Genomic DNA, 24,089 nt, shown 5'->3' with positions numbered 1-24,089 from the left:
ATAGTAGGGATGAGATAGGGATTTCTGGATTAGGCAAATACAGAAATCACTAGTAAAGAGAGTTGAAAACTATTATAGATATAATAATAGGGGAAAGTGTTCAAATATTCCTTTAATCCAGAGTCACAAACTCAAATATCTGAAGTTGTTCAGATATGAATCCTTGCTATGATTTGTTTCATTAGACCACCTTAACTTACATTTATTTAACTCAGATTCACTTTTATTATTTTTAAAATATTGAACCCAGAGGGAGAGAAATGACTCTAACACAGAAATAAGTTTTCTCTTAATCTCTTAAAAGGCATGGCCTTCTAGATTTTTTTGTTTTGTTTTGTTTTGTTTTTTAAACATCTTTATTGGAGTATAATTGCTTTACAATGGTATGTTAGTTTCAGCTTCACAACAAAATGAATCAGTTATATATATACATATGTTCTCATATCTCTTCCCCCTTGCATCTCCCTCCCTCCCACCCCCCCATCCCACCCCTCCAGGCGGTCACAAAGCACCGAGCTGATCTCCCTGTGCTATGAGGCTGCTTCCCACTAGCTATCTACCTTACGTTTGGTAGTGTATGTATGTCCATGCCTCTTTATCACTTTGTCACCGTTTACCCTTCCCCCTCCCCATAACCTCAAGTCCATTCTCTAGTAAGTCTGTGTCTTTATTCCTGTTTCACCCCTAGGTTTTTCATGACCTTTTTTTTTTGTTAAATTCCATATATATGTGTTAGCATACGGTATTTGTCTCTCTCTTTCTGACTTACTTCACTCTGTATGACAGACTCTAGGTCTATCCACCTCATTACAAATAGCTCAATTTCGTCTCTTTTTATGGCTGAGTAATATTCCATTGTATATATGTGTCACATCTTCTTTATCCATTCATCCGATGATGGACACTTAGGTTGTTTCCATCTCTGGGCTATTGTAAATAGAGCTGCAATGAACATTTTGGTACATGACTCTTTTTGAATTATGGTTTTCTCAGGGTATATGCCCAGTAGTGGGATTGCTGGGTCATATGGTAGTTCTATTTGTAGCTTTTTAAGGAACCTCCATACTGTTCTCCACAGTGGCTGTATCAATTTACATTCCCACCAACAGTGTAAGAGGGTTCCCTTTTCTCCACACCCTCTCCAGCATATATTGTTTCTAGATTTTTTAATGATGGCCATTCTGACTGGTGTGAGATGATATCTCATTGTAGTTTTGATTTGCATTTCTCTAATGATTAGTGATGTTGAGCATTCTTTCATGTGTTTGTTGGCAGTCTGTATATCTTCCTTGGAGAAATGTCTATTTAGGTCTTCTGCCCATTTTTGGATTGGGTTGTTTGTTTTTTTGTTATTAAGCTGCATGAGCTGCTTATAGATTTTGGAGATTAATCCTTTGTCAGTTGCTTCATTTGTAAATATTTTCTCCCATTCTGAGGGTTGTCTTTTGGTCTTCTTTATGGTTTCCTTTGCTGCGCAAAAGCTTTTAAGTTTCATTAGGTCCCATTTGTTTACTTTTGTTTTTATTTCCATTTCTCTAGGAGGTGGGTCAAAAAGGACCTTGCTGTGATTTATGTCATAGAGTGTTCTGCCTATGTTTTCCTCTAAGAATTTGATAGTTTCTGGCATTACATTTAGGTCTTTAATCCATTTTGAGCTTATTTTTGTGTATGGTGTTAGGGAGTGATCTAATCTCATACTTTTACATGTAGCTGTCCAGTTTTCCCAGCACCACTTATTGAATAGGCTGTCCTTTCTCCACTGTACATTTCTGCCTCCTTTGTCAAAGATAAGGTGACCATATGTGCGTGGGTTTATCTCTGGGCTTTCTATCCTGTTCCATTTATCTATATTTCTGTTTTTGTGCCAGTACCATACTGTCTTGATTACTGTAGCTTTGTAGTATAGTCTGAAGTCAGGAAGCCTGATTCCTCCAGCTCCATTTTTCGTTCTCAAGATTGCTTTGGCTATTCGGGGTCTTTTGTGTTTCCATACAAATTGTGAAATTTTTTGTTCTAGTTCTGTGAAAAATGCCAGTGGTAGTTTCATAGGGATTGCATTGAATCTGTAGATTGCTTTGGGTAGTAGAGTCATTTTCACAATGTTGATTCTTCCAATCCAAGAACATGGAATATCTCTCCATCTATTTGTATCATTTTTAATTTCTTTCATCAGTGTCTTATAATTTTCTGCATACAGGTCTTTTGTCTCCTTAGGTAGGTTTATTCCTAGGTATTTTATTCTTTTTGTTGCAATGGTAAATGGGAGTGTTTTCTTAATTTCACTTTCAGATTTTTCATCCTTAGTGTATAGGAATGCCAGAGATTTCTGTGCATTAATTTTGTATCCTGCTACTTTACCAAATTCCTTGATTAGCTCTAGTAGTTTTCTGGTAGCATCTTTAGGATTCTCTATGTATAGTATCATGTCATCTGCAAACAGTGACAGCTTTACTTCTTCTTTTCTGATTTGGATTCCTTTTATTTCCTTTTCTTCTCTGATTGCTGTGGCTAAAACTTCCAAAACTATGTTGAATAAGAGTGGTGAGAGTGGGCAACCTTGTCTTGTTCCTGATCTTAGTGGAAATGCTTTCAGTTTTTCACCATTGAGGACGATATTGGCTGTGGGTTTGTCATATATGGCCTTTATTATGTTGAGGAAAGTTCCCTCTATGCCTACTTTCTGCAGGGTTTTTATCATAAATGGGTGTTGAATTTTGTCAAAAGCTTTCTCTGCATCTATTGAGATGATCATATGGTTTTTCTCCTTCAATTTGTTAATATGGTGTATCACGTTGATTGATTTGCGTATATTGAAGAATCCTTGCATTCCTGGAATAAACCCCACTTGATCATGGTGTATGATCCGTTTAATGTGCTGTTGGATTCTGTTTGCTAGTATTTTGTTGAGGATTTTTGCATCTATGTTCATCAGTGATATTGGCCTGTAGTTTTCTTTCTTTGTGACATCCTTGTCTGCTTTTGGTATCAGGGTGATGGTGGCCTCGTAGAATGAGTTTGGGAGTGTTCCTCCCTCTGCTATATTTTGGAAGAGTCTGAGAAGGATAGGTGATAGCTCTTCTCTAAATGTTTGATAGAATTCGCCTGTGAAGCCATCTGGTCCTGGGCTTTTGCTTGTTGGAAGATTTTTAATAACAGTTTCAATTTCAGTGCTTGTGATTGGTCTGTTCATATTTTCTATTTCTTCCTGATTCAGTCTTGGCAGGTTGTGCCTTTCTAAGAATTTGTCCATTTCTTCCAGGTTGTCCATTTTATTGGCATAGAGTTGCTTGTAGTAATCTCTCATGATCTTTTGTATTTCTGCAGTGTCAGTTGTTACTTCTCCTTTTTCATTTCTAATTCTATTGATTTGAGTCTTCTCCCTTTTTTCCTTGATGAGTCTGGCTAATGGTTTATCAATTTTGTTTATCCTTTCAAAGAACCAGCTTTTAGTTTTATTGATCTTTGCTATCGTTTCCTTCATTTCTTTTTCATTTATTTCTGATCTTATTTTTATGATTTCTTTCCTCCTGCTAACCTTGGGGTTTTTTTGTTCTTCTTTCTCTAATTGCTTTAGGTGCAAGCTTAGGTTGTTTATTCGAGATGTTTCCTGTTTCTTAAGGTAAGATTGTATTGCTATAAACTTCCCTCTTAGAACTGCTTTTGCTGCATCCCATAGATTTTGAGTCATCGTGTCTCCATTGTCATTTGTTTCTAGGTATTTTTTGATTTCCCCTTTGATTTCTTCAGTGATCACTTCGTTATTAAGTAGTGTATTGTTTAGCCTCCATGTGTTTGTATTTTTTACAGATCTTCTCCTGTAATTGATATTGAGTCTCATAGCGTTGTGGTCGGAAAAGATACTTGATACAATTTCAATTTTCTTAAATTTACCAAGGCTTGATTTGTGACCCAAGATATGATCTATCCTGGAGAATGTTCCATGAGCACTTGAGAAAAATGTGTATTCTGTTGTTTTTGGAGGGAATGTCCTATAAATATCAATTAAGTCCATCTCATTTAATGTATCATTTAAAGCTTGTGTTTCCTTATTTATTTTCATTTTGGATGATCTGTCCATTGGTGAAAGTGGGGTGTTAAAGTCCCCTACTATGAATGTGTTACTGTCGATTTCCCCTTTTATGGTTGTCAGTATTTGCCTTATGTATTGAGGTGCACCTATGTTGGGTGCATAAATATTTACAATTGTTATATCTTCCTCTTGGATTGATCCCTTGATCATTATGTAGTGTCCTTCTTTGTCTCTTCTAATAGTCTTTGTTTTAAAGTCTATTTTGTCTGATATGAGAATTGCTACTCCAGCTTTCTTTTGGTTTCCATTTGCATGAAATACCTTTTTCCATCCCCTTACTTTCAGTCTGTATGTGTCTCTAGGTCTGAAGTGGGTCTCTTGTAGACAGCAAATATATGGGTCTTGTTTTTGTATCCATTCAGCCAATCTGTGTCTTTTGGTGGGAGCATTTAGTCCATTTACATTTAAGGTAATTATCGATATGTGTGTTCCCATTCCCATTTTCTTAAATGTTTTGGGTTTGTTATTGTAGGTCTTTTCCTTCTTTTTTGTTTCTTGCCTAGAGAAGTTCCTTTAGCAGTTGTTGTAGAGCTGGTTTGGTGGTGCTGAACTCTCTCAGCTTTTGCTTGTCTGTAAAGCTTTTAATTTATCCATCAAATCTGAATGACATCCTTGCTGGGTAGATTAATCTTTGTTGCAGGTTTTTCTCCTTCAACACTTTCAATATGTCCTGCCACTCCCTTCTGGCTTGCAGAGTTTCTGCTGAAAGATCAGCTGTTAACCTTATGGGGATTCCCTTGTGTGTTATTTGTTGTTTTTCCCTTGCTGCTTTTAATATGCTTTCTTTGCATTTAATTTTTGACAGTTTGATTAATATATGTCTTGGCGTATTTCTCCTTGGATTTATCCTGTATGGGACTCTCTGTGCTTCCTGGACTTGATTAACTATTTCCTTTCCCATATTAGGGAAGTTTTCAACTATAATCTCTTCAAATATTTTCTCAGTCCCTTTCTTTTTCTCTTCTTCTTCTGGAACCCCTATAATTCGAATGTTGGTGCGTTTAATGTTGTCCCAGAGGTCTCTGAGACTGTCCTCAGTTCTTTTCATTCTTTTTTCTTTATTCTGCTCTGCATTAGTTATTTCCACTATTTTATCTTCCAGGTCACTTATCCGTTCTTCTGCCCTAGTTATTCTGCTATTGATCCCATCTAGAGTACTTTTAATTTCATTTATTGTGTTGTTCATCGTTGCTTGTTTCATCTTTAGTTCTTCTAGGTCCTTGTTAACTGATTCTTGCATTTTGTCCATTCTATTGTCCATTCTATCTCCAAGATTTTGGATCAACCTTACTATCATTATTCTGAATTCTTTTTCAGGTAGAGTGCCTATTTCCTCTTCATTTGTTAGGTCTGGTGGGTTTTTATCTTGCTCCTCATCTGCGGTGTGCTTTTCTGTCTTTTCATTTTGCTTATCTTACTGTGTTTGGGGTCTCCTTTTTTGCAGGCTGAAGGTTCGTAGTTCCTGTTGTTTTTTGTGTCTGTCCCCAGTGGCTAAGGTTGGTTCATTGGGTTGTGTAGGCTTCCTGGTGGAGGGTACTAGTGCCTGTGTTCTGGTGGATGAGGCTGGATCTTGTCTTTCTGGTGGGCAGGTCCACATCTGGTGATGTGTTTTGGGGTGTCTGTAGACTTATTATGATTTTGGGCAGCCTCTCTGCTAATGGGTGGGGTTGTGTTCCTGTTTTGCTAGTTGTTTGGCATAGGATGTCCAGCACTGTAGCTTGCTGGTCGTTGAGTGAAGCTGGGTGCTGGCGTTGAGATGGAGATCTCTCGGAGATTTTTGCTGTTTGATATTATGTGCAGCTGGGAGGCCTCTTGTGGACCAGTGTCTTGAAGTTGGCTCTCCCACCTCAGAGGCACAGCACTGACTCCTGGTTGCAGCCCCAAGAGCCTTTCATCCACAGGGCTCCTTAATTTGGGATGATTCGTTGTCTATTCAGGTATTCCACAGATGCAGGGTATATCAAGTTGATTGTGGAGCTTTAATCCGCTGCTTCTGAGGCTGCTGGGAGAGATTTCCCTTTCTCTTCTTTGTTCTCACAGTTCCCAGGGGCTCAGCTTTGGATTTGGCCCCGCCTGTGCGTGTAGGTCGCCGGAGGGCGTCTGTTCTTTGCTCAGATAGGACGGGGTTAAAGGAGACGCTGATTCGGAGGCTCTGGCTCACTCAGGCCGGGGGGTAGGGAGGGTCACGGAGTGTGGGGCGGGCCTGCGGTGGCAGAGGCCGGCGTGACGTTGCAACCTGAGGCGCGCCGTGCGTTCTCCCGGGGGAGTTGTCCCTATATCCCGTGACCCCGGCAGTGGCGGGCTGCACAGGCTCCCCGGAAGGGCGTGTGGCTAGTGACCTGTGTTCGCACACAGGCCTCCTGGTGGCGGCAGCAGCGGTCCTAGCGTCTCATGTCTGTCTCTGGGCTCCGCACTTCTAGCCGCGGCTCGCGCCCGTCCCTGGAGCTCTCTCAAGCAGCGTTCTTAATCCCCTCTCCTCGTGCACCAGGAAACAAAGAGGGACGTAAAAGTCTCTTGCCTCTTCGGCAGGTCCAGACTTTTCCCCGGACTCTCTCCCGGCTAGCCGCGGTGCACTAACGCCCTGCAGGCTGTGTTCACGCCGCCAACCTCAGTCCTCTCCCGGCGCTCCGACAAAAGCCGGAGCCTCAGCTCCCAGTCCCGCCCGCCCCGGCGGGCGAGCAGACAAGCCTCTCGGCTGGCGAGTTCCGGTCAGCCCGATCCTCTGCACTGGAATCTGTCCGCTTTGCCCTCCGCACCCCTGTTGCTGTGCTCTCCTCTGCGGCTCCCAAGCTCCCCCACTCCGCCTCCCGAAGTCTCCACCCGCGAAGGGGCTTCCTAGTGTGTGGACACTTTTCCTCCTTCACAGCTCTCTCCCGCTGGTGCAGGACCCGTCCCTATCCTTTTGTCTCTGTTTAGTTTTTTCTTTTGCCCTAACCAGGTACGTGGGGGGTTCCTTGCCTTTTGGGAGGTCTGAGGTCTTCTGCCAGCGTTCAGTAGGTGCTCCGTAGGAGTTGTTCCACGCGTAGATGTATTTCTGGTGTATCTGTGGGGAGGAAGGTGATCTCCGCGTCTTACTCTTCCGCCATCTTCCCGGAAGTCTGTTTTGTTTTGTTTTGTTTTGTTTCTCTTCCAACTTATTTTAGACATGTGAAGACAAATTTGATCTTACATTTAACTTCTTTAATAAAAGTAGCAGCACAAGTAAGGTGATAAATGGAAACCACTGCTCAGTCTCAGGGTAAAGGAGAAGAAAGGGAAGGGGCGGGATGGTGAGTAACTAAAACCTCATGCCCTGCCTTTAGGGGCAGCTGCTACATGCCCAGCGTAGATCTCTGCCAGGTGAGAAGGTAGGCCCGGTGTTGTCATATTTTGATATTTTTAAAGAGATGTAGGAAATGAAGGTTTTTATGTGAAGATGACTAATTTTTAATGTTAATAACAAATTAAGAGAAAAATACCATGCATGTTCTTACTGTTTATGAAACAGAATCTGTGGGCTGGCTCTGCTGCATGCTGCCAGGTATCACTCTCTGCTTAACCCACCTGACGGTCCTCTGAAAAGGCAAGTGATCCTCCAGAACCACCATAGTTCAGGAGGCTAGAAGCGGGCCTAGGCTGAGAGGATATGCGTTTCAGTCTTGGCTTTAGTAGTTAGACTTCCTGCAGCTACTCCCAGGCTGGGAAGTAATGTTGAAATATTTCCAATGAAAGGAAAACCATGTGGATGAAATGAATTGATGTCACCTTTTAACATCTTGAGTTCACACGATGTAACAAAGAGTCTTTTGTGGCAGGGGATGACGTGACATTCCCCTCCTTCCCTTTAAAAAAGTTAAATAAAAACATTAACATATAATTACAAAACTAAAAATAAAGTGGTACATAAAATTATTAAGGAGAGTTGATCTCCACCTGGTCCCACTCCCTAAACTTAGCTACTCTGAATACTAATAGCTTCAGAGTAATAGATCCTTAATAGATCCCTCCAAACTTCCTCTATGCCTTTCTCTGTTAACTATATAAATGTAAATATTTATTGTATATGTTAAATGTAGGACTATGCTATATGTAATTGTCTGTCCCTTGTTTTGCTTTTGTCAGCTACAAATTGGCACTTTCCATTGGCACTTGCCATCTACCTCTACAAGGATTAAATCATGTGCTGCTGCAGCTGCTGACTTTCAACACCCCCTGAAAGGAGTTCAGGGTGGAGAGCTGAAATGAGGTACTCTGTGCTCTGGGAAAAACTGGCAGAACAAGTCTTCAAATAGCTATATATTTTCAAGAACCAATATTATGAGCCCAATTCTTAGATCTCCTCATATCTAGAAAAGCACTAAAATCCTTCATGGTGACGTCTGCTCCCCGTGACTAGCAGTAACCTGCACGAGACTAGCAGAAACCTTCTGTAAAATATATGTGCCTGATTGCATGTATTCCCCCATCACCAAAATCACATATATACTGACCTTCCCCCCTGCCTCTTTGGAGCAGTGTCTCAGAGCTATCTGAAATGCTGGGCTGCAGTCCTCATTTTGCCCCCAAATAAAATTTAACTTGCAACTCTCACATTGTGCATTTTTAAAAAGTCGACAGTTATGGCGACCACGAATAAGGGACCCAGAGTGGACTTCTGTCTTTCTTCCAAACTCCGTGAGGAACTGGGGCTTTGGTACCAGCAGAGGCCCCTTGCACCCATCCATCTCCTTGGAGAGTCCAGACGAATTTGGATAAGTCTCTCCTGGTCCTCAGATCTCCCATATTGGTTGATGATCCTGAGTTTTATTTCGTGGTGTAGCAGGTACCTGCCTCCTTCCAGTTGAAAGGTACTGGGGGTGGGGGGAGCACCTGGTTGAAAGATACCAGGGAAATACCCACACAGTGGAAAGACACTGGATGGGGCTCGGTTGAAAGATACCAGGGTTTGCTCAGTTGAGGAGACTGAGTGGTCTGCATTGAGTGGTTAGGTAAGAGCCTGATCGGACGCTTTTCCTCAATTCAGCTGCATTAGTAGAATTCGTCGCATAAAAGTGAAGATATTACATGAGAGCTTTGCCCTGAAGAAAAGGGACAAGACTGCTCCTGGCTGGTTAACAGCTTTCTCAGGCGACTGAGAAGTTTACAGGAGTGGTGGAGGCAGAGTCCTCATACTGTGCAGTGGTCCCATAGGCAAGCCCACTCATTAATTAAAACACTTCCTCATCCAGGGGTTGCGGATAAGAATTGGCCATTCAGAGATCCAAGCACTAGCGGTGGCCTTAGACCGCCGAAGGGAGAAAATGAGACAAGTAAGAGGGCTGAAAGTACTCCAGGGTGATGTCTAGAGGAGTTAAGCTCACAAGCAGCACACTGGCCACCATACAATTTCATTAGTGTTTTATATCCCTGACAAATTCAACTTTAAAATGGGAAATAGAGCCTCTCAAACACAAAAACAAGGGGCGTCAGAAAGCCAACCTCTGACTAATACTCCAGCCAGGTATATGTATGTACAAAAACTCATACTTGCAACTATCTACTTAATTGGGGAACTCATACTAAAGGAGATCTCAACCTAAAATGACCAAATTGGGTCTTTTTGATATTCCAAAATTAATATTTTTGCAAGCACAGTTAGAAAAAAGACAGACTGAATGGAATGCTTACTTTGATTGGTATTTAGAAGCTTCTAAAAGAAGAAATGATAGAGTAACTTATTTGCAGGAAACCAACAATTAACTACTTGAAACTCTGTCAGACCAACTTTTCAAAACAATTAAAAAGAAAGAAAAGGGGGTATCTATGAAAATTATAAACCTTCAATTGCACCAATTAAGTACACAATGCCAGTCGAAGGTTAACCAACCGCCATTCAATTCCCAACCAGTAGAGAAGCTAGCTTGAAGGAAAAAAAATTCTCTTCAGAATTCTGACCCTAAAGGAATAAGTCCTACTAGGAGAACCTGATTTTTTTCTCCTTGAGAAAAGAGCTTGAGATCAGAGCTCTCAGTAACACTTATCTTATCTAGACCACATCTAATTCCTGAGATTGAGAATTAAAAAAACTGGAAAAAGACTTTTAAAATTGTTTCTTATTCCAACTGTTATTTATAAACTAGTGAGTTTATATTATGATATCTGATTCATGACAAAGTTTAGAAAATGCAGATAGATCTCTTGTTGTGTCTCTGGATATATGTATGTCTCAGTATGTGTCTTTGTCTTTGGATAATATTGCTGTGATTAATTTATAAATGAGCTCTATATAATTGGCTTAAAGAAAAGTAAGCACTTACAAATTAAACAATTTTAAATACAAGAGAAATTAAGCTAAATAAATTACAAGTTCATGTGAACTGGGAAATATTCAGTATTAAATTAATATCTGGTATTAATGTTTAAGTTTGTTGATCTTATTAATATAGACATGTCTTTAGAGTCAACAACATTAAGTATAATACTTTATTGTTCCTAGGTTTAATATAAGCTACATAAAATCTTTTTATATCTGCTACAAATTTGTCAACAAGGAAAGTAACTTGATGTGAAGAAACTTTTAAGGAGAGAAAATGTAAATGAGATAAGAGCTTTCAGATAAATTCTATTAAGAAAAATTATGCTCTAGGAATGTCTATCTAAAATAGTCTCTCCAGATTCTGGTAACTTGAGATTCTAGAGCAGTGCTAAATTAAGTTAAGTAATGGAAGCTTGTTGAATAGCTAAGTCATTCCCAAATAAAATAAGATACTGAAACATTAATTACTGAACATCGGCTTCCTTTTACAGAGAAACAAAGGTATTTAGGCTACTAATGAATATGTTTGGTGCCACATTCTCTAAACAAGGCAAATGTTTTTTTTTTTTTTATCATCTTTATTGGGTATAATTGCTTTACAATGGTGTGTTAGTTTCTACTTTATAACAAAGTGAATCAGTCATACATAAACATATGTTCCCATATGTCTTCCCTCTTGCGTCTCCCTCCCTTCCACCCTCCCTATCCCACCCCTCCAGGCTGTCACAAAGCACCAAGCCAATATCCCTGTGCCATGCGGCTGCTTCCCACTAGCTATCTACCTTACTACATTTGTTAGTGTGTATATGTCCATGACTCTCTCTCGCCCTGTCACAGCTCACCCTTCCCCCTCCCCATATCCTCAAGTCTGTTCTCTAGGAGGTCTGCGTCTTTATTCCTGCCTTACCCCTAGGCTCTTCATGACATTTTTTCCCCTTAAATTCCGTATATATGTGTTAGCATATGGTAATTGTCTTTTTCTTTCTGACTTACTTCACTCTGTATGACAGACTCTAGGTCTATCCACCTCATTACAAATAGCTCAATTTCGTTTCTTTTTATGGCTGAGTAATATTCCATTGTATATATGTGCCACATCTTCTTTATCCATTCATCCGATGATGGGCACTTAGGTTGTTTCCATCTCTGGGCTATTGTAAATAGAGCTGCAATGAACATTTTGGTACATGACTCTTTTTGAATTTTGGTTTTCTCAGGGTATATGCCCAGTAGTGGGATTGCTGGGTCATATGGTAGTTCTATTTGTAGTTTTTTAAGGAACCTCCATACTGTTCTCCATAGTGGCTGAACCAATTCACATTCCCACCAGCAGTGCAAGAGTGTTCCCTTTTCTCCACACCCTCTTCAGCATTTATTGTTTCTAGATTTTTTGATGATGGCCATTCTGACTGGTGTGAGATGATATCTCATTGTAGTTTTGATTTGCATTTCTCTAATGATTAATGATGTTGAGCATTCTTTCATGTGTTTGTTGGCAGTCTGTATATCTTCTTTGGAGAAATGTCTATTTAGGTCTTCTGCCCATTTTTGGATTGGGTTGTTTGTTTTTTTGTTATTGAGCTGCATGAGCTGCTTGTAAATTTTGGAGATTAATCCTTTGTCGGTTGCTTCATTTGCAAATATTTTCTCCCATTCTGAGGGTTGTCTTTTGGTCTTGTTTATGGTTTCCTTTGCTGTGCAAAAGCTTTGAAGTTTCATTAGGTCCCATTTGTTTATTTTTGTTTTTATTTCCATTACCCTAGGAGGTGGGTCAAAAAGGATCTTGCTGTGATTTATGTCATAGAGTGTTCTGCCTATGTTTTCCTCTAAGAGTTTGATAGTTTCTGGTCTTACATTTCGGTCTTTAATCCATTTTGAGCTTATTGTTGTGTATGGTGTTAGGGAGTGATTTAATCTCATACTTTTACATGTACCTGTCCAGTTTTCCCAGCACCACTTATTGAAGAGGCTGTCCTTTCTCCACTGTACATTCCTGCCACCTTTATCAAAGATAAGGTGTCCATATGTGCGTGGGTTTATCTCTGGGCTTTCTATCCTGTTCCATTGATCTATCTTTCTGTTTTTGTGCCAGTACCATACCATCTTGATAACTGTAGCTTTGTAGTATAGTCTGAAGTTAGGGAGCCTGATTCCTCCAGTTCCTTTTTTCGTTCTCAAGATTGCTTTGGCTATTTGGGGTATTTTGTGTTTCCATACAAATTTTAAGATTTTTTTTCTAGTTATGTAAAAAATGCCATTGGGTAATTTGATAGGGATTGCATTGAATCTGTAGATTGCTTTGGGTAGTATAGTCATTTTCACAATATTGATTCTTCCAATCCAAGAACATGGTATATCTCTCCATCTGTTGGTATCATCTTTAATTTCTTTCATCAGTGTCTTATAGTTTTCTGCATAGAGGTCTTTTGTCTCCCTAGGTAGGTTTGTTCCTAGGTATTTTATTCTTTTTGTTGCAATGGTAAATGGAGTGTTTCCTTAATTTCTCTTTCAGATTTTTCATCATTAGTGTATAGAAATGCAAGAGATTTCTGTGCATTAATTTTGTATCCTGCCACTTTACCAAATTCATTGATTAGTTCTAGTAGTTTTCTGGTAGCATCTTTAGGATTCTCTATGTATAGTATCATGTCATCTGCAAACAGTGACAGCTTTACTTCTTCTTTTCTGATTTGGATTCCTTTTATTTCCTTTTCTTCTCTGATTGCTGTGGCTAAAACTTCCAAAACTATGTTGAATAAGAGTGGTGGAAGTGGGCAACCTTGTCTTCTTCCTGATCTTAGTGGAAATGCTTTCAGTTTTTCACCATTGAGGATGATGTTGGCTGTGGGCTTGACATATATGGCCTTTAATATGTTCAGGAAAGTTCCCTCTATGCCTACTTTCTGCAGGGTTTTTATCATAAATGGGTGTTGAATTTTGTCAAAAGCTTTCTCTGCATCTATTGAGATGATCATATGGTTTTTCTCCTTCAATTTGTTAATATGGTTTATCACATTGATAGATTTGCCTATATTGAAGAATCCTTACATTCCTGGAATAAACCCCACCTGGCCATGGTGTATGATCCTTTTAATGTGCTGTTGGATTCTGTTTGCTAGTATTTTGTTGAGGATTTTTGCATCTATGTTCATCAGTGATATTGGCCTGTAGTTTTCTTTCTTTGTGACATCCTTGCCTGGTTTTGGTATCAAGGTGATGGTGGCCTCGTAGAAGGAGTTTGGGAGTGTTCCCCCCTCTGCTATATTTTGGAAGAGTTTGAGAAGGATAGGTTTTAGCTCTTCTCTAAATGTTTGATAGAATTCGCCTGTGAAGCCATCTGGTCCTGGGCTTTTCTTTGTTGGAAGATTTTTAATCACAGTTTCAATTTCAGTGCTTGTGATTGGTCTGTTCATATTTTCTATTTCTTCCTGATTCAGTCTTGGCAGGTTGTGCATTTCTAAGAATTTGTCCATTTCTTCCAGATTGTCCATTTTATTGGCATAGAGTTGCTTGTAGTAATCTCTCATGATCTCTTTTATTTCTGCAGTGTCAGTTGTTACTTCTCCTTTTTCATTTCTAATTCTATTGTTTGAGTCTTCTCCCTTTTTTTCTTGATGAGTCTGGCTAATGGTTTATCAATTTTGTTTATCCTCTCAAAGAACCAGCTTTTAGTTTTATTGATCTTTGCTATCGTTTCCTTCATTTCTTTTTCATTTACTTCTGATCTGATTTTTATGATTTCTTTCCTTCTGCTAACTTTGGGGTTTTTTTGTCCTTCTTTCTCTAATTGCTTTAGGTGCAAGCTTAGGTTGTTTATTCGAGATGTTTCCTGCTTCTTAAGGTGGGCTTGTATTGCTATAAACTTCCCCCTTAGAACTGCTTTTGCTGCATCTCATAGGTTTTGGGTCATTGTGTCTCCATTGTCATTTGTTTCTAGGTATTTTTTGATTTCCTCTTTGATTTCTTCAGTGATCACTTCATTATTAAGTAGTGTATTGTTTAGCCTCCATGTGTTTGTATTTTTTACAGATCTTTTCCTGTAATTGATATCTAGTCTCATGGCTTTGTGGTCAGAAAAGATACTTGATACAATTTCAATTTTCTTAAATTTCCCAAGGCTTGATTTGTGACCCAAGATATGATCTATCCTGGAGAATGTTCCATGAGCACTTGAGAAAAATGTGTATTGTGTTGTTTTTGGATGGAGTGTCCTATAAATATCAATTAAGTCCATCTTGTTAAATGTATCATTTAAAGCTTGTGTCTCCTTATTTATTTTCATTTTGGATGATCTGTCCATGGGTGAAAGTGGGGTGTTTAAGTCCCCTACTATGAATGTGTTACTGTCGATTTCCCTTTTATGGCTGTTAGTATTTGCCTTATGTATTAAGGTGCTCCTATGTTGGGTGCATAAATATTTACAATTGTTATATCTTCTTCTTGGATCGATCCATTGATCATTATGTAGTGTCCTTCTTTGTCTCTTTTAATAGTCCTTATTTTAAAGTCTGTTTTGTCTGATATGAGAATTGCTACTCCAGCTTTCTTTTGGTTTCCATTTGCATGGAATATCTTTTTCCATCCTCTTACTTTCAGTCTGTATGTGTCTCTAGGTCTGAAGTGGGTCTCTTGTAGACAGCATATATAAGGGTCTTGTTTTTGTATCCATTCAGCTAATCTGTGTCTTTTGGTGGGAGCATTTAGTCCATTTACATTAAGGTAATTATCGATATGTATGTTCCTATTCCCATTTTCTAAATTGTTTTGTGTTCGTTATTATAGGTCTTTTCCTTCTCTTGTGTTTCTTGCCTAGAGAAGATCCTTTAGCATTTGTTTTAAAGCTCCTTTGATGGTGCTGAACTCTCTCAGCTTTTGCTTGTCTGTAAAGGTTTTAATTTCTCCATCAAATCTGAATGAGACCCTTGCTGGGTAGAGTAGTCTTGGCTGCAGGTTTTTCTCCTTCATCACTTTCAGTATGTCCTGCCACTCCCTTCTGGCTTGTAGGGTTTCTGCTGAGAGATCAGCTGTTAACCTTATGGGGATTCCCTTATGCGTTATTTGTTGTTTTTCCCTTGTTGCTTTTAATATTTTTTCTTTGTATTTAATTTTTGACAGTTTGATTAATATATGTCTTGGCGTATTTCTCCTTGGATTTATCCTGTATGGGACTCTCTGTGCTTCCTGGACTTGATTAACTATTTCCTTTCCCATATTAGGGAAGTTTTCAACTATAATCTCTTCAAATATTTTCTCAGTCCCTTTCTTTTTCTCTTCTTCTTCTGGAACCCCTATAATTCGAATGTTGGTGCGTTTAATGTTGTCCCAGAGGTCTCTGAGACTGTCCTCAGTTCTTTTCATTCTTTTTTCTTTATTCTGCTCTGCAGTAGTTATTTCCACTATTTTATCTTCCAGGTCACTCATCTGTTCTTCTGCCTCAGTTATTCTGCTATTGATCCCATCTAGAGTACTTTTAATTTCATTTATTGTGTTGTTCATCATTGCTTGTTTCATCTTTATTTCTTCGAGGTCCTTGTTAACTGTTTCTTGCATTTTGTCCATTCTATTTCCAAGATTTCGGATCATCCTTACTATCATTATTCTGAATTCTTTTTCAGGTAGACTGGCTATTTCCTCTTCATTTGTTAGGTCTGGTGCATTTTTGTCTTGCTCCTTTATCTGCTGTGTGTTTTTCTGTCTTCTCATTTTGCTTATCTTACTGTGTTTGGGGTCTCCTTTTTGCAGACTGCAGGTTCATAGTTCCCACTGTTTTTGATGTCTGTCTCCAGTGGCTAAGGTTGGTTCAGTGGGTTGTGTAGGCTTCTTGGTGGAGGGGACTAGTGCCTGTGTTGTGGTGGATGAGGCTGGATCTTGTCTCTCTAGTGGGCAGGTTCATGTCTGGTGGTGTGTTTTGGGCTGTCTGTGGCCTTACTATGATTTTAGGCAGCCTCTCTGCTAATGGGTGGGATTGTGTTCCTGTTTTGCTAGTTGTTTGGCATAGGTTGTCCAGCACTGTGGCTTGCTGGTCGTTGAGTGAAGCTGGGTGCTGGTGTTAAGATGGAGGTCTCTAGGAGATTTTCGCCATTTGATATTATGTGGAGCTGGGAGGTCTCTTGTGGACCAGTGTCCTGAAGTTGGCTCTCCTACCTCAGAGGCAGAGCCCTGACTCCTGGCTGGAGCACCAAGAGCCTTTCATCCACACGGCTCAGAATAAAAGGGAGAAAAAGTAGAGGGAATTAGTAGAAGTATGAGGAAAGAAAGAAGGAAAGGAGGGAAGGAAGGAAGGAAGGAAGGAAGGAAGGAAGAAAGAAAGAAGCAAAGAAGGAGAGAAGGCAAGAAGGAAAGAAAGGAGGGAGGGAGGGAGGGAGGAAGGAAGGAAGGAGGGAAAGAAGGAAAAAAGACAGAAAGAAAGAATATACAGTAGAAATAAAATAAAGTATAATAAAGTTATTGAATTAAAAAATAATTATTTAGAAAAAAAAAAGGGATGGATAGAACCTTAGGACAAATGTTGGAAGCAAAGCTATACAGACAAAATCTTACACAGAAGCATACACATACACCCTCACTAAAAGAGGTAAAGGGGGGAAAATCATAAATCTTGCTGTCAGAGACCACCTCCTCAATTTGGCATGATTCGTTGTCTAAAGGAGGGAAGGAAGGAAGGAAAGAAAGAAAGAAAGAATGAAGGTAAAGTATAATAACGTTATTAAAATTAAAATTATTAAGAAAAAATTTTTTAAAAATCCATGGACGGATAGAACCCTAGAACAAATGGTGGAAGCAAGACTATACAGACAAGATCTCACACAGAAGCATACACATACACATTCACAAAAAGAGGAAAAGGGAAAAAATCATAGATCTTGCTCCTAAAGTCCACTTCCTTAATTTGGGATGATTCGTTGTCTATTCAGGTATTCCACAGATGCAGGGTATATCAAGTTGATTGTGGAGCTTTAATCCGCTGCTTCTGAGGCTGCTGGGAGAGATTTCCCTTTGTCTTCTTTGTTCTCACAGCTCCCAGGCCTCAGCTTTGGATTTGGCCCTGCCTCTGCGTGTAGGTCGCTAGAGGGCGTCTGTTTTTTGCTCAGATAGGACAGGGTTAAAGGAGCCGCTGATTCGGGGGCTCTGGCGCACTCACGCCGGCGGGGAGGGAGGGGCACGGAGTGCGGGCGGGCCTGCGGCGGCAAAGTCCGGCGTGACTTTGCACCAGCCTGAGGCCCGCCCTGCATTCTCCTGGGGAAGTTGTCCCTGGATCCCGGGAACCTGGCATTGGCGGGCTGCACAGGCTCCACGGAAGAGGGGTGTGGAGAGTGACCTGTGCTCGCACACAGGCCCCTTGGTGGCGGCAGCAGCAGCCTTAGCGTCTCCCGCCCGTCTCTGGGGTCCGTGCTTTTAGCCGCGGCTTGCGCCCGTCTCTGGGGTCCGCGCTTTTAGCCGCGGCTCGCGCCCGTCTCTGGAGTTCCTTTAAGCAGCGTTCTTAAACCCCTCTCCTCACGCACCAGGAAACAAAGAGGGAAGAAAAAGTCTCTTGCCTCTTCGGCAGGTGCAGACTTTTCCCCGGACTCCCTCCCGGCTAGCCGTGGTGCACTAACCCTCAGAATGGGAGAAAATATTTGCAAATGAAGCAACCGACAAAGGATTAATCTCCAAAATTTACAAGCAGCTCATGCAGCTCAATAACAAAAAAACAAACAACCCAATCCAAAAATGGGCAGAAGACCTAAATAGACATTTCTCCAAAGAAGATATACAGACTGCCAACAAACACATGAAAGAATGCTCAACATCATTAATCATTAGAGAAATGCAAATCAAAACTACAATGAGATATCATCTCACACCAGTCAGAATGGCCATCATCAAAAAATCTAGAAACAATAAATCCTGGAGAGGGTGTGGAGAAAAGGGAACACTCTTGCACTGCTGGTGGGAATGTGAATTGGTACAGCCACTATGGAGAACAGTATGGACGTTCCTTAAAAAACTACAAATAGAACTACCATATGACCCAGCAATCCCACTACTGGGCATATACCCTGAGAAAACCAAAATTCAAAAAGAGTCATGTACCAAAATGTTCATTGCAGCTCTATTTACAATAGCCCAGAGATGGAAACAACCTAAGTGCCCATCATCGGATGAATGGATAAAGAAGATGTGGCACATATATACAATGGAATATTGCTCAGCTATAAAAAGAAACGAAATTGAGCTATTTGTAATGAGGTGGATAGACCTAGAGTCTGTCATACAGAGTGAAGTAAGTCAGAAAGAAAAAGACAATTACCATATGCTATCACATATATATGGAATTTAAGGGAAAAAAATGTCATGAAGAACCTAGGGGTAAGGCAAGAATAAAGATGCAGTCCTCCTAGAAAACGGACTTGAGGTTATGGGGAGGGGGAAGGGTGAGCTGTGACAGGGCGAGAGAGAGTCATGGACATATATACACTAACAAACGTAAGGTAGATAGCTAGTGGGAAGCAGCCGCATGGCACAGGTATATCGGCTCAGTGCTTTGTGACAGCCTGGAGGGGTGGGATAGGGAGGGTGGGAGGGAAAGAGATGCAAGAGGGAAGGGATATGGAAACATATGTATATGTGTAACTGATTCACTTTGTTATAAAGCAGAAAGTAACACACCATTGTAAAGCAATTATACCCCATTAAAGATGTTAAAAAAAAAAGTGGACAGGTACAGGTAAATGTATGAGATTAGATCACTCCCTAACACCATACACAAAAATAAGCTCAAAATGGATTAAAGACCTAAATGTAAGGCGAGAAATTATCAAACTCTTAGAGGAAAACAAGCAGAACACTCTATGACATAAATCACAGCAAGATCCTTTTTGACCCACCTCCTAGAGAAATGGAAATAAAAGCAAAAATAAACAAATGGGACCTAATGAAATTTCAAAGCTTTTGCACAGCAAAGGAAACCATAAACAAGACCAAGAGAGAACCCTCAGAATGGGAGAAAATATTTGCAAATGAAGCAACTGACAAAGGGTTAATCTCCAAAATTTACAAGCAGATCATGCAGCTGAATAACAAAAAAACGAACAACCCAATCCATAAATGGGCAGAAGACCTAAATAGACACTTCTTCAAAGAAGATATGCAGACTGCCAACAAACACATGAAAGAATGCTCAATATCATTAATCATTAGAGAAATGCAAATCAAAACCGCAATAAGATGTCATCTCACACTGGTCAGAATGGCCATCATCAAAAAATGCAGAGCTTCTGTGGTGGCGCAGTGGTTGACACTCCGCCTGCTGATGCAGGGGACACGGGTTCGTGCCCCAGTCCCTGAAGATCCCACATGCCGTGGAGAGGCTGGGCCCGTGAGTCATGGCTGCTGAGCCTGTGCGTCCCGAGCCTGTGTTCCACAACGGGCGAGGCCACAACAGTGAGAGGCCCGCGTACCACACAAAATAAATAATCTAGAAACAATAAATGCTGGAGAGGGTGTGGAGAAAAAGGAACACTCTTGCACTGCTGGTGGGAATGTGAATTGGTTCAGCGACTATGGAGAACAGTATGGAGGTTTCTTAAAAAACTACAAATAGAACTACCATATAACCCAGCAATTCCTCTACTCAGGATATACCCTGAGAAAACCATAATTCAAAAAGAGTCTTGTACCAAAGTGTTCATTGCAGCTCTATTTACAGTAGCCAGGAGATAGAAACAACCTAAGTGTCCATCATCGGATGAATGGATAAAGAAGATGTGGCACATATATACAATGGAATATTACTCAGCCATAAAAAGAAACAAAATTGAGCTACTTGTAATGAGGTGGATGGACTTAGAGTCTGTCATACAGAGTGAAGTAAGTCAGAAAGAGAAAGACAAATTCCGTATGCTAACATATACATATGGAATTTAAGGGGAAAAAATGTCATGTAGAACCTAGTGGTAAGGCAGGAATAAAGACACAGACCTACTACAGAATGGACTTGAGGATATGGGGAGGGGGAAGGGTAAGCTGTGACAAAGCGAGAGAGAGGCATGGACAGATATACACTACCAAACATCAGGTAGATAGCTAGTAGGGAGCAGCTGCATAGCACAGGGAGATCAGCTTGGTGCTTTGTGACTGCCTGGAGGGGTGGGATAGGGAGGGTGCGAGGGAGGGAGACGCAAGAGGGAAGAGATATGGTAACATATGTATATGTATAACTGATTCACTTTGTTATAAAGCAGAAACTAACATACCATTGTAAAGCAATTATACTCCAATAAAGATTAAAAAGAAATCAATCCATTTGTTGGGTTTGTGGCCAATTACCTGTGTCTAGTACTTCTGGATTACCTTGGTGGATTTCTCCACTCCAAGGCTTTAGTTAGATGGCCCTTAAGAAATTTAGTTTAGAAGGAAGAAATTATAGTCCTGTTCAGGTTAATCCCTCACCTAGACAATTATTAATACCTGCTCTGACCCTAGCCATAAAAAATGAATTTTCCTCTAAAGTGGAGCAGGCTCCTGGAAAGCCAGTTGAGGGTACACTGGAACAAACACAGAATCTAGGCAGAAGATCTGTGTTCCAGTTCTGGTTCCACCATTTTCTGTCCAAATGACCTTAAGCAAGGTACACAACCTCTCAGTTTCCTCATCTATTCAACGAAATGCTATTGCATAACTGTTACATAATAACTATCTCATGGAATATCTCATATCTCTGGCATAAGAATGAAATGACATATAAACATTAAAAAAGATAATAAAGTTACTCAAGCTTAATCAGAGCAACAAGAAAAATAGCAATAAAACCTCCCACACCAGGCTGTGGTCATTTAGGTTTTAAGGCACCCCTTTATCTTGGGAACAATTAAATTATACTAAGGATATATACCCTGAAAAAACCCTGAAAAAACCATAATTCAAAAAGAGTCATGTACCACAATGTTCATTGCAGCTCTATTTACAATAACCAGGACATGGAAGCAACCTAAGTGTCCAATAGATAAAGAAGATGTGGCACATATATACAATAGAATATTATTCAGCCATAAAAAGAAATGAAATTGAGTTATTTGTAGTGAGGTGGATGGACCTAGAGTCTGTCAACAGAGTGAAATAAATCAAAAAGAGAAAAAAACAAATATCATATGGTAACACATATATATGGAATCCAAACAAAAAAAGGTTCTGAAGAATCTATGGGCAGGACAGGAATAAAGATGCAGACATAGAGAATGGACTTGAGGACACAGGGAGGGGGAAGGGTAAGCTGGGACCAAGTGAGAGAGTGGCATGGACTAATATATAATACCAAGTGTAAAATAGTTAGCTAGTGGGAAGCAGCCACATAGCACAGAGAGATTGGCTCGGTGCTTTGTGACCACCTAGGAGGGTGGGATAGGGAGGCTGGGAGGGAGACGCAGGAGGGAGGAGATATGGGGATATATGTATATGTATAGCTAATTCACTTTGTTATAAAGCATAAACTAAAATACCATTGTAAGGCAATTATACTCTAATAACGATGTTTTAAAAAAAAAAGGGGGCAGAAGACCTAAATAGGCATTTCACAAAAGAAGACATGCAGATGGGTAACAAACAGATGAAAAGATGATCAACATAGCTAATTATTAGAGAAATGCAAATCAAAACTACAATGAGATATCACCTCACACCAGTCAGAATGGCTATCTTTAAAAAAGTCCACCAACAATAAATGCTGGAGGGGCTGTGGAGAAAAGGGAACTCTCTTACACTGTTAGTGGGAAGGTAAAATGGTATAGCCACTATGGAGAACAGTATGGAAGTTCCTTAAAAATACTAAAAATAAAACTACCATATGACCCAGCAATCCCACTCTGAGCATATACCCAGAGAAAACCATAATTCAAAAAGATATGTGCATCATTATGTTTATTGCAGCACTATTTATAATATCCAGGATATGGAAGCAACTTAAATGTCCACCAACAGAGGAATGGATAAAGAAGATGTGGTACATATATACAATGGAATATTACTCAACCTTTAAAAAGAATGAAACTGTGCCATTTTCAGAGACGTGGATAAACCTAGAGACTGTCATACAGAGTGAAGTAAGTCAGAAAGAGAAAAACAAATATCATAGAATATCACTTATATGTAGAATCTAGAAAAATGATACAGATGAACTTATTTGCAAACCAGAAAGAGAGACACAGACATAGAGAAGAAATGTATGGATACCAAGGAGGGAAGGGAGAGTGGGATGAATTGGGAGATTGGGATTGACATATATATATATATATATATATATATATATATATATATATATATATATATATATATATATATATATACTACTTATAATGGGAACCTACTGTATAGCAGAGGGAACTCTCCTCAATGCTCTGTGGTGACCTAAATGGAAAGGAAATCCAAAAACAGGGGGATTATATGTACACATATAGTTGATTCACATTGCTATATAGCAGAAACTACCACAACATTGTAAAGCAACTAAACTCCAATAAAAACCAATTTAAAAAATTTTAAAATATTGATTGAACTACCAAAAAATAATGAAAAAATCATGTGACTAGACTAAGCTATAAAATAACTGATCAATTACTTAGAATAATTTATACTGTGCAATACACTGACCTTACTTTAAGCATAAAATTTACAAAATTACTTTGGCAATAAAATCATGAACTACTAAAAGGAAAAAAAAATACCTAGAGACAAATGAAAATGAAAGCACAATGATGAAAAAACCATGGAATGCAGCAAAAGCAGATCTAAGAGGGAAATTTATAGCAATACAATGCCACCTCAGGAAACAAGAAAAGTCCCAAATAAACAACCTAACCTTACACCTAAAGCAACTAGAGAAACAAGAACAAACAAAAGCTAAAGTTAGTAGAAGGAAAGAAATCATAAAGATCAGAGCAGAAATAAATGAAATAGAGGTGAAAAAAAAATAGCAAAGATCAATGACACTAAAAGCTGGTTCTTTGAAAAGATAAACAAAATTGATAAACATTTAGCCAGACTTATCAGGAAAAAAAGGGAGAGGACACAAATCAATAAAATTAGAAGTGAAAAAGGAGAAGTTACAACATACACCACAGAAATACAAAGGATCATAAGAGTAACTACAAGCAACTGTATGCCAATAAAATGGACAACCTGGAAGAAGTGGACAAATTCTTAGAAATGTACAATATCCCAAGACTGAACAAGGAAGAAATAGAAAATATGAACAAACCAATCATAAGTACTGAAATTGAAACTGTGATTATAAAACACCCAAGAAGCAAAAGTCCAGGACCAGATGGTTTCACAGGAAAATTCTATCAAACATTTAGAGAAGAGCTAACACCTATCCTTCTGAAACTGTTCCAAAATATTGCAGAGGAAGGAAAACTCCTAATCTCATTCCATGAGGCCACAGTCACCTTAATACCAAAAACAGACAAAAATACCACAAAAAAGCAAATTATAGGCCAATATCACTGATAAACATAGACGCAAAAATACTCAACAAAATACTAGCAATCCAAATCCAACAATACATCAAAAGGACCATACACGATGATCAAGTGGGATTTATCCCAGGGATGCAAGGATATTTCAATATCTGCAAATTAGTCAGTGTGATACACCACATCAACAAACTGAAGAATAAAAACCATATGATCATTTCAATAGATGCAGAAATGCTTTTGACAAAATTCAACACCCATTTATGATAAAAACTGT

Source organism: Stenella coeruleoalba (genome assembly GCF_951394435.1).
Source record: "Stenella coeruleoalba genome assembly, chromosome: 5".
NCBI lineage: Eukaryota > Metazoa > Chordata > Mammalia > Artiodactyla > Delphinidae > Stenella > Stenella coeruleoalba.
The sequence above is the reverse complement of the archived record's forward strand: the minus strand, read 5'-3'. Positions refer to the sequence as shown.